Source organism: Marmota marmota, unplaced genomic scaffold, assembly GCF_001458135.2.
Source record: "Marmota marmota marmota unplaced genomic scaffold, marMar, whole genome shotgun sequence".
In the NCBI taxonomy this organism is placed as follows: Eukaryota; Metazoa; Chordata; class Mammalia; order Rodentia; family Sciuridae; genus Marmota; species Marmota marmota.
Window position 1 is genome coordinate 6,365,493 of NW_025999998.1, and position 12,411 is coordinate 6,377,903.

General features: G+C 37.8%; 1 protein-coding gene across 2 annotated transcripts in view; it reads right to left on the reverse strand.

The window, feature by feature from the left end:
- Rcl1 (RNA terminal phosphate cyclase like 1) overlaps positions 1-67 on the reverse strand; it is a 74,622-nt gene extending 74,555 nt beyond the window's left edge. Inside the window, exon 1 of one of the 2 annotated variants that reach the window (XR_007349012.1) lies at positions 1-67. This exon is cut by the window's left edge and continues 240 nt beyond it. The gene's annotated coding sequence lies outside the window, so the exon portion shown is untranslated. The other variant, XM_015492869.2, reaches the window with a different exon arrangement.
- Between the last annotated feature and the right edge of the window lie 12,344 nt (positions 68-12,411).

Here is a 12,411-nt window from a genome sequence, read left to right on the forward strand (position 1 = left end):
AGCGGCCCTATCTGCCTCTCTCAGCCCCACAGCCCCGCAGCCCCGGGCGCGTCCACGTGGTTTGGAACAGGAAGACGGAGAGACAAGACACCGGGTCAGAGGGGAGTGGGGCGGAGCCAGTGGCCACCTCCCCGCCTCCCCACCCGACTGGGGGCGGCCCCTGAGCCGAGCCATGCTGCTATTGGCCAATGCGGAATCAGGGCGGTGCCCGTACGCCGACACCATTGGTTCGTGCTCGAACTGGGCGGAGTCTATACCGCACTGCCATTGGCCCGTAGTGGAGCTGGGTGGTGCCCGGGCCCCGGCAACAGAGCGCGGCGGGAGGGAGCGTGCTGGCGCGGCGTAGGAACCCAGGTGCTGGAGTCGCCTGTTCTTTAAGTCACTGTGGGGTTTCTCCCGGTATAAGGGTCCAGAGATAGCGACAGACTTCGACTGGGAGCCTACTACGCGCAGGTGGCTTAGCATCGCTGCTTAGAGCAACTGAGGAGTGAGGATGGCATTATCTTCCCTGCTTTTTCCCTAATAGAAGAGAAAACCAAGGTTGGCGCGCTTCTCCTGCTGCCGCGCAGTGCTAAGAGCATTGCCGGCGCAGTTCTTTCGTTCCACTGTCACCCTGGAAGGTAGTGCCTTCCGACTTACTACAAGGGGAAGGACCCCAGGAAAACTACGAAGCTAGACGTGGTAGTCTGTATTAGGATATGCCCTTCGACACCAAGTTATTATTTTGAGATAGCTCGTTGTGGCCCTTAATTATTTGTTCTTTATATTCACCGTGCGTTTTATGTCAAAACAAGCCCTTCACCTCACATACTGGATAGTTGTAATAACTTCAATGCTGCTTTTTTGTCCTCCAATCCTGCACACTAAAATCTTACTGAATCTTGGAGTTTTTCACTCTTTTTCCTAAAAACCTTCAAAGATGCGCAGTCGACTATCAAATGACTCCAAACTTAGGAGACAGCTCTGAGATAATAGATTCTGCAGTGTTTCCCCAAGATTCCTCAATGAATTTAAGCTTCACATGCCCACAGTGGTAATTTGCTTGGTTAAGAATCTTTCCTTTCCCTGTATCACTTACCAACACCCTTATGATATGTCCTAGAATTAAATCACAAATAAATTAATTTCACTCAAATTCTTTCCTTGGGGTCTTCTTCTGGGCAACCCCAAAATAAATCCTGACTTTAAATTTGTGAACTGAGATTCAGAAAACAAAACAAAACAAAAAAAAACATGATTTATTTAAAGTGGTACCAGTAAATGGTAGAATCAGAACAAAATATCCATCTAAGTTCTGAATATTTAATAAAAAGCCTAGCATAAGTCTGATGGTGATGAAGTTGTAATGTTAAAGGAACCAGACAGAGAGAGGGAGAGAGAGAGCACGCTGCTCCTGTAGACATGAACTGCCAGACAGGGTAATAAACAAGCCCTCAGATGATTCCATTCCCCAGCCAGCTTCTGACCAGCCTTTGCAGCCATCCTAGCTGAGGCCATCTGGAGCACAGATGAGCTATTCCTTATGGGCCCTGTCCAAATTGCATAGCCATAAACTAAATCAATTATTGTTACCATATTAAAATATGGTTTAGGAGTGTTTTTATACAGTAATAAATAATTGAAAAAGATTCATTGTGGCACATTTGTATTGTTTCAGTTTTGATACAGTATAACTATATACTCTTGATTTAGTTAGGGTTTTTTGTGGCTGTGACCTAAACACCTGACCTGAACAATAGAGGAGGAGAAGTTTATTTTAGCTCACAGTTTCAGAAGTAAGGTCTATGGTCAGCTGACTCCATAGCTCTAGGTCCAAGGTGAGACAAGTCAATGGCTAAGAGAGCAGTAGAGGAAAGCAGCTTAGGACATGGTAACTAGGAAACAGGACTCTGCTCACCAGAGATAAAATATAAATCACAAAGGTGTACCCCCAGTGACCTACTTATTCCAGCCACACCCCAGTTGCCTATAGTTGCTGCCCAATTAACCTATATCAGTGGATTAATCCACTGATTAGGTTACAACTCTGATAATCATTTTACTTCTGAACATTCTTGCATTGTCTCACATATGAGTTTTTGAGGAACAAACACCTCACATCCAAACCATAACAAACCCTGCATAGTTCTATCTCAGCAAGCCACAAGAAATATCTTGGATAGGATTATTGAAGGCTCACTGGGAGTGAGGCTCTATGCTAAAGGTTTCACCAAGGTAATCTTATTTATCCTCATACCAATTAGTTCAAATGTTATATTAAAGATAAATAGAGGTTTGGGGGGTAGGAAAGATGGTGAAATGAGACAGACATCATTATCCTAGGTACATGTATGATTGCATGAATGGTGTGATCCTACTTTGGGTACAACAAGAGAAGTCAAAAGTTGTGCTAGCACAACTCCATTGTGTACAATGAGTCAAAGAGCATTCTGCTATCATGTATAACTGACTAGAACAAATAAATAATTTTTTAAAAGATAAATGCAAGTTTATGATACAACTCTGTTGATCTTTGCTTATATTTGAAATTATCCATTACAATTTTTTACATCTTGTTCATAGATTCTTCTTTCATACTAAGTGATAAATGACATATTCCTTGACTTGTACTTGCTTCCACACTTCCATGTTCATAAGGATAAAAGCCTACTTGGCTCAACCACAGGCCCTCAGATGTAAGGGCCAGGGTAGAAGTTAGCTCCTCCCAGTTCACGGAGAACTTGCTCAAGACCACACTTATACCCACCCTGCTATTTCACTATGTCCTTTGTTTTAATCATCATGAATCTGAGAGCTTTTTTCCACATCAGCCTGGAACTAATACTAACACTGCTCTAGTTTCAGGATAAATGTTTATATCCAATGCTCCTCCTTTGAGATCCCATAATAACTATTCACAACTGCACACATAACCTTGTATAATATATGTAGTAGCCTCTTGAACAACATTCTGTAATCCAGTGAGGGCAAGCCTATGTCCTATTGTTTAGAGAAGAAGTAGTATCTTATCATTATATCCCCAGTGCTTAGCACCAAGTAGGAATTTTTAAAAGTGTGAAAAGAATGGCTAGGCTAAATCAGTAAAGTCAACGTGTCAACATTCTAGATTCTCAAACTTTAGCATGCATCAAAATTCCTAGGAGGCTTGTTAAAACACAGATTGCTGGGTCTCCTATCCAGAAATTTTTTCAATATAGGGTAGACCCTTGAGAATTTACATTTCTAATGATTTCCTGGGAGATATTGATGCTTCTGGCCTAAGGACCACATTTTGAGAAGTTTTAAAAGTTTAGAAAAAAAGGACCTGTGATATACCTTTAAGTGTACCAACATAAAAATAACGGGAGTCCTGAGAAAGGAGAGAGATAAAGGGGAAGAAGAAATATCTGAAAAAATACTGAGAGCAAAATATCTCCAATTTTGATTAAATTCATGAGTCTACACATCTAAGAAGCTCAAGAAATTTCAAGGAAGATAGAAAGATCCACACCAAGATATGACATAAGCAAACTGTTGAAAGACAAAGAATATTGAAAGCAGCAAGAGAGAAGCCATTTATTGCATATAAGAGAGACTAAAAAATAGATCAACAGCTGATTTCTCATTGGGAAGCATGGAGGACAAAAGGAAGTGGGAAGAGATAGTCAAAGTACTAAGAGATTTAAAAAAAAAAAAAAAAAGCTGTCACCAAAAATTCTATATCTAACAAAATTATCAGAACTAAGAGAAAAATAACAGAAGAATTTGTTACTAGTAGACTTAAGCTACAAAAAAAAAAAGCCAAAGAGAGTCCTTCAGGCTAAAATAAAATAACACCAGACAGTTATTCAAAACTATATGAAAAAAGAAGAACACCTGCAAAGGTAAGGATGTAGTTAAATATATACAAACATTTCAATGCATTTTTGTTCACAACCTATTTTCCTATCTTCTTTCAAAGACAGCTGCATAAAACAGTACTTATGAATCTATGTTAATTGGCATATAATAAATAAAGGTGTAGTTTCTAACAACAGCACAGGGGAGAGGGAAGGAGCTATATAGGAGTAAAACTTTTACGTACTACTGAAACTAAAATGGGATTAATTTTTTGAATATTTTTAGTTGTAGACAGACACAATATCTTTATTTTATTTGTTTTTATGTGGTGCTGAGGATCGAACCCAGTGCCTCACACGTGCCAGACAAGTGCTCTGCCACTGAGTCACAACCCCAGCCCTAAGATGGGATTAATTTGAACTGCATTATTATAAATTAAGATGTCAATCCCAAGGGCAACCACTAAGAAAATGTAAAAAATATGTAGTAAAATAAATAAAGGGGCTGGAGTTGTAGCTCAGTGGTAGAGCATTTGCCTTGCACAAGCAAAGTACTGGGTTTAATCCTAAGCACCACATAAAAATAAATAAATAAAATAAAGGTATTATGTCCATCTACAACTGATTTTTTTTTAGTTTAAAAAATAACAAAAGAATTAAACTAAGGAAGTGGATAACTCCTTTCCTTTAGCAATCCCTTCTTCTATTTACTTATTGTCCTTAGGGATATTGCTACTGTTGTTGTTGTTATTGTCTATAGTACTAGGGAGGAAATTCAGGGCCTTGAATATGCCAGGAAAGTGCTTTAACACGGAGATATTTCCTCTGCCCGTTTTATTTTATTTTATTTTGAGACAGGATTGTGCTAAATTGCTGAGGCTGGCCTTGAACCTGGGTTCCTTGAACCTCCCGAGTCCCTGAGACTATAGGCATGCACCACTGTCTTCAGCAGGCCTTATGTTTTAAAAAAGTTCCAAAACACTTTGGTACCATCTATATTCTATATTTTTAAAACTATTCCTCCTTTGTCTAAATTTATTTGTGGAGAATTCCATTGCAACATAAATTTTAATAGTTTTGACTGCCATTAAAGTCAAAATAACAGTGGTTCAAGCATAAGCAATCTAGAGTTGCTATGCAGATGTAGTATATTATATTATTGTTCCCAATTAGTATTCCAAACGTAAAACATATATTCTCACCATGATATATATATATATATATATATCCCTGCCTTATTAGTATTGGGCTTTGCCATGTGACTTGTTTGATAGCATGTGACTTGTTTGATTGATAACACAGAACTCTTAAGAGTTTTGTGTGCTTCCACCAACTTCCTTTTCTTTTTCCTACTACAGTGAGACTATATCCAGATTGGGAAATGCTTCTCCAGCATTCTAAAATGGAGATACATAGAAAACATCCATGCCCAACCCACAGCAGCAGTCACCTTACATGTTCTATAAATGAAAAAAAAAAATGTTTCTATAATCCTCTAGAAATTTGTAATTGGTTGTTACTGCAGCAAACCGCCCAGTTGGGTGGCTCCATCTTTCTATCTTCTTTCTCTTTAATTATAATAATGCAGCTTCCAACTTGTGGTATGAAACAACTTCTCCCAATAGCATCACACACTGCCCTGTGGGAAGACAGAATGGAAAATAAGCAGCACCTATGCTCTTTTTCTAAAGTCACTCCCCAAAAATTGCACACACCTCTCCACTCAATCCCATAGCCCTACTAACCATAGCCCACAAGAAGCAGGAAAATACAATCTTCAGCTGAGCAGTCATGTGCCAAACTAAACAGGTTGCTCTATTTTTCTGCCATCTACAGATCACAGTGGTCCCCTATCTTCCCCATATTTAAACTTCAATTGTTATAATAGTAAGAAAGAAAATATAAATTCTTGGATTTTCATGAGAAGAGAAACTAATATGTACTGAATTCCTAATACTAAACCAATACTAGGTATGATTATTGGGTGCTGGGGAGACAAGAAACAATCTAATAAGGTCCCTACAGCCACAGAGATTTACATTGTAGTTAGGGGATAAAGACAATGAATAAGTACTCAAACAATTAAGATAATTTCAAATTGTGATAATGTGTCATAATAAGAAATGTATATTTGGTCTCTGCCTCTGTTTCCTGACATGGAAATCCTGAAACCTCGTACTTTCCTAAGAAACACTGGTGCCAGGAATATCTTTTGTTCTAATATGTAATCTTTGAACTTGATTCCTGATACAAAGCTCTTAAATCCCCTAGGATTTTCTGGGTGCTGGAATATCTTTTGTTCTAATGAAAAAATTCTTGGTGAGTTCCTAAATGGGGAGGTGAGACAGAAAGACCATTCCACAACTAAAAACTTGGAATGGTTAGCCTTATCCCCCATTCTTCAAAAAGGAAAGAGGTAATGGATATTTAGTTAATAAACAATCAAGCCTATACGATGAAGCCTCCATAAAAATTCCTAAACTATAGTGTCAGAGAGTATCCTAGTTGCTGAACACATCCACATGCCAGGAGGGTGCCAACTTCAACTTCTTAAAGACAAAAGGTCCCGAACGTAGGACCCTCTTGACAACATTCTATTTACCTCTTTTTCAGAGTGCTCATCTATGTCCTTTGAAATACCTTTATAATAAATTATTAAATGTTAATACATGTTTTTCTGAGTACTGTGAACTATTCTGATAAACAGTTGAAACTGAGGAGGATGAATTTCATGATTGCTTTTCTATTTCTATGAGGAATGCCACTGGGATTTTGATCGGAATTGCATTAAATCTGTATATTGTTTTTGGTAGTATGGTCATTTTGATAATATTAATTCTGCCTATCCAAGAGCAAGGTAGATCTTTCCATCTTCTAATGTCTTCTTTGATTTCTCCCTTTAGGATTCTGTAGTTTTCATTGTATAGATCTTTTACCTCTTTCGTTAAGTGGATTCCCAAGTATTTTTTTTTTTTTTAGGTTATTGTGAATGGGGTAGTTTTCCTCATTTCCTTCTCAGAGTATTTGTTACTGATATACAAAAATGCCTTTGATTTATGGGTGTTAATTTTATATCCTGCTACTTTGCTGAATTCATTTACTAGCTCTAGAAGTTTTCTGGTGGAGTTTTTTGGGTCTTCTAGGTATCGAATCATATTGTTAGCAAATAGTACTAATTTAAGTTCTTCTTTTCCTATGCATATCCCTTTAATTTCTTTTGTCTGTCTAATTGCTCTGGCCAGTGTTTCAAGAACTATGTTGAATAGAAATGGTGAAAGAGGGCATTCCTGTCTTGTTCCAGTTTTTAGATCTAGGAATGGAACCACCATTTGACCCAGCTATCCCTCTCCTTGCTCTGTACCCAAAGGACTTAAAAGCAGGGACACAGCCACATCAATGTTTATAGCAGCACAATTCACAATAGCTAAACTGTGGGGCCAACCTAGATGCCCTTCAGTGGTTGAATGGATTAAAAAATGTGGCATATATACACAATGGAATTTTATTCAGCAATAAAAGAGAATAAAATCATGACATTTGCAGGTAAATGGATGGCATTGGAGAAGATAATGCTAAGTGAAGTTAGCCAATCCCCCCCCCAAAAAAAAACAAATGCCAAATGTTTTCTCTGATATAAAGAGGCTGACTCATAATGGGGTAGGGAGGGGGAACATGGGAGGAATAGATGAATTCTAGATAGAGAAGAGGGGTGAGAGGAAAAAGGAGGGAGCAGGAGATTAGCAAGGATGGTGGAATGTGATGGACATCATTATCCAAAGTACATGTATGAAGACATGAATTGGGTGTCAACATACTTTATATACAAACAGAAATATGAAAAATTGTGGTATATATGTGTAATAAGAATTGTAATGCATTCTGCTGACATTTTTTAAAAATCAATAAAAAGAAAGAAAGAGAGAGAAAGAAAGAAAGAAACTAACTGAGAAGGAGGTCGTGGGAACTTCCAATGCATATCCAAGTTGGACAGAGGTTGTGGGTAACTTGGAAACGCACCATGTGATTGGCATCTGAAATGGGAGAGCAATCTTGCAGGTCTGAGCCCTTAAGTGTGAGGTCTGTTAACTTGAGATAGTTAATGTAGTATAGAATTGAACTGAATTGTGAGACACCCAGTTGGTGTCCACAGAGAACTGAAAAACCCATACACGTCTGGCATTAGAAGTGGTATGAGTGTAGAGAAGAAAACAGTTTGTTTTTTTCCAAATAAATAAGTTCTAAGAGAGTGGTGAATGGTTGGTTGGCAGATTGGTCAGAGAGGACTGTGTTAGAGAAGTAATATTTGAGAAAATGCCACCCTTGATAAACTCTAGAATACAGCATTTCAAGAAAGGAAATTTCAAATTCAAAGGCCATGAGGCAGGCATAGTTCTGGTGTAATGAAACAGAGTAGGCAAATGGTAAGAAATAAAGCTGGAGGGGTAGGTTTGTGCAAAGCCTTGAGGAGGAGGTCAGGTTTCATTCTAAATGAGACGTGGACCTTTGGAGGGTTATAGGTAAAGAAGTTGCATGGTCTGACTTAAATATTAACTAAATCACTGTGGCCATGGGGAATTCCTCCAGGACCTGTGCTATATGATATACAGATATTAGTCACTTAACACTACAAAATTATTTTTTAATAATTTTAATAATAGCAATTATTATTTCTCAAGGAGGCTATATAAATGTCAAAGTTCATATAATTCAAAGAAGATGCAATCAAGATGGCAAACAGATCATCTTTAACTCCTGATATTTACACCCATGTCTAATTTCCTCCACTTGAGTGTTGATGGGACCTGTAACTTGTTTCTAACCAATAGAATATGGCAAGAGTGATAGGATGTTGCTACCTTGACTTTTGCATAAAGGTCTGTCTTGGTAGTAGACTTACTTAGTCTCTTGTTGTTGCAAGCTGCCATGAATCCTATAGCTATAAGAAACTGAATGCTACCGACAACCACATTGAATGAGAGAGTGGACCCTTTCCTGATTGAGCCTCCAGATAAAAACTTAATCCTGGCCAACAACTTGATTACAACCTTACAAGACCCTGAAACACAGAACCGAGAGAAACTATGACTGAACTTCTGACCCACAGCAATTGCCACATGTGTAGTATGTGTTTAAGCCAATAAGTTTGTGAAAATTTGTTACCCACAACAAGAAAATAATATGCCAGGTTTCAAAACCTGGTCTGTCTGGGCTCCAAATTCTGTGCTCCCTCTCCTACATCTGATCAGTTGAATTTATAGAGAAAGTTTTTAACTGAGGAGTTGATAGAAGTTATAGACTGTCAAAATTTGCAGAAGTTCACAGGTCATATAGTCCATCCCTCCTAGGACAAACAAATCCCCCTCTCCCAAGGGAATGTCTAAGGCTAGAATATATGTGTGTAGTGTGTGTGTGTGTGTGTGTGTGTGTGTGTAGTACAGGGGATAAAATCCATGACCTTGTGCATGCTAGGCAAGCGCTCTCCCACTGAGTTACATCCTCAGCCCAGAAGGTTAGGATATTGAGCTAGAAGATAGCATTTATATTTATATGGCAAGGAATAACAAGGATAACTAATAATTTTTTTAATTTATCAATCTGAAGGAACCATTGATTGTGATCGTAATCTTTCTTTTCCTAGAATTGTAAGCAGTAGAAACACTCACAACATTTGAAAAGGTTTGTGTATTTATTTCAGAGAGAGGGGCAGTATAAAAAACAAGAGTCTTGGTACACAGACAGTCATAAACTCTATTAGCTGCGAAAGTAAAAGATGTGGACCACCAACAGGTGATGGAAATCTCAGAGCAGGATCTTGTTGGTTCCTTCACAGTGTTGGAAATTAAACCCAGGCTGTTGTGCATGCTAGGCAAAGATCTATATCCACAGCCCTCAGAGGAGAATTTTAATCACAAAAATCAGTCTTGGAACCATTTTATCATAATTAGAAAACATTATGACTTGAAATTATGAAACTTCAAATGTGAACTGAAACTTAATAAGCAAATGTGGAATTGGATTGTCAATACCTACATAAATAATACATTACATATTTCTTAGGGCTGTGTTAAATTCCTGTATTTATCCACTGTCTCCATTAATACATCTGTAATTGTCAAACCACATTTTCTATTATCTGATTCAGACCCACATAGTACAATTCTTTTATCATTAAAGACACTTTGACCTGAAAAGGATAGTATTGATTTATTAAACTCAAGAGGTATCCAAATTTCCATCAACTAATTGATGGATTAACAATATGTGGTACACAGAAGAATATTTTTCAGCAATAAAAAGGAATGGTGTGCTAATGTATGCTAAATCATGGATAAATGTTGAAAACAGTATGCTAACTGAAAGAAGCCACCCACACACACACAAAAGCCACATACTGCATAATTCCATTTAAATGAAGCATTCAAAATAAGCAAATAGAGAAGCAAGTAGATTAGATAAAATAAAAGGTCATTTGAAAATCCAGACAATTCTTAACCAATCTATTAGGAAGAAGCCACCTCTTTTCCTATAGCACTAGCAAATCTAGAATAGGACTTTCATTGGTCCTGCGTGGGTAGCATGCCATTTCTGAACCAATCACTGTAATCGAGGGGGATGCAGTATTGTGACTGACCAAGCCTGGATCTCATATTCACCCCCTCTTTGAAGAAAACAGTATCAGTGCTTCTCAAACCACAAGAATAGAGCCTGAGTGCTATCTCTCCTAAGGAAGATTAAAGTGTTGTTATGGTAAGAAGAAAGAACAGAAGCTACACAGGCCAAAACAATAGATGAACACTTTACCAAACCCACACAAGGGCCAAGAGAATCTCATCACGTAGAATCTCTTCATGACTTTGTGGAGCTAAAACTTCATAATACATGGCTACTTCTGCAATCCAATTCAATCCCATATTTATCTGAAACTGGTTAGTGTTAGAGTACAAGAGTCATCTGTGCTTGGAAAGCAACAAGGATACAGGGTGAGGGACTGTGATAGTAGAGTTGAACAAGACTCTGTTCTCAGGAAGTTTACTGGCTAATCCAGGAGTTCTTAGACTTTACTATACAAAAAAAAAAAAAATCACCAGGGGGGATTTTATTAAAGATGCATATTCCTAGGCCCCAAACTTAGATTTAGAAAGTGTGTGAGGTCGGCTCCAGAAATGTGTGTGTTTGTAAATAAGCTCCCCAAGAGATTGTGTTCCAGGGGGACCAAAAACACCCTTGAAGATTCTTTAAGGGGTGGGCATGCAAAAAGGAAGATACAGGGCACCTAAGAGATTCTATAAAACCATTGCAACTGAAAGGTGGCACAGAGGAAACAGTGTCCTTGTTTAGCTTATTTCATGAATTTTACATAAGGTATGGTTTCTTATAAAGAAAACTAGAGCATTTTATCTAGTCTACTACAAATGTTTCTGATTTTGATGAGCCTGGGGATGTTTGAGAGATGAGAAGCTAAGAGCTGGCCTTTATTCATTTGCTTAGAACAATCCTATACATTTCATCTCCTTTAATCCTTTGAGAATTTTGTAATGCAAATGAATTTACCCTTCAGAATTTATTCTACTCATTTGTATTTTCTTAGCTAAAAAACATTATCCTTCTATGTTTCATCCAAATTATTCAATAAGTCATTTGAACTTTTCTTTCTTTCTTTCTTTCTTTTTTTTTTTTAATTGGGGATTCAACTCAGGGATGTTTTACTACCCAACCCCTTTTTTATTTTATTTTTTTGAGACAGGGTCTAACTAGGTTGATTAGGACCTTGCTAAGTTGCTGAGGCTGGTCTTGAACTTGCCAGCCTCCTGCCTCAGACTCCCATGTCGCTAGAATTACTGACATGTACCACTACACCCAGCCCTGAACTTTTTCAAACTAATTTACTATTAGATACTATTAAGGTTCCATTTAGATTGACTCTCCTGAATAAATAAAGTTGACTCTCCTTAACCTCATGAGTAAATTGTAGGCATTGTCCCTCAGAATATTGAAAATCAACTCTGCAGGCTATTTTTTATACTGGGATAAGTTTTTGATATTAGATTATCAATTGAGAATGTCACAGACAAATAAAACAAAAAGGAGACCAATTGTGCTTATTTCATGTCCTCAAGTTCTTATATAATCTCATAAATGTATGCTAATTTCCCTTTCTTTGAGTTATTAGTTGGACTTACAGGCTCATTTTTAATAATAGAATATAGCAGAATTGACAATATAACTTTTAAGATTAGATCACAAAAGGTATTCCACCCTCTTGCTTGAATTGTTCACTGTGAGAGAAGCTGGCTGTCATGCCATTAGAATGCTTCAGTAACTGTGGAGAGGTCCATGTGACAAAGAACTGAAGTCTTTAGCCAATAGCCATGTGAGTGAACCATCTTGAAAGAGGATCATCCAAGTTCATTCAAGCTATCAGGTGGCTGTAGCCCCAGTTAAAATTTTGACTGCAACCTTATAAGATAAAGAGCTAGACCTGCCCAGCTAACTGACTTTCAGAGTTCTGACACTCAGAAATTATAAGAGAGTACATTTTTGTTGGTGGTACCCACTGTGTTTTAGAATAACTTGTTACACAGAAGTAGATTGC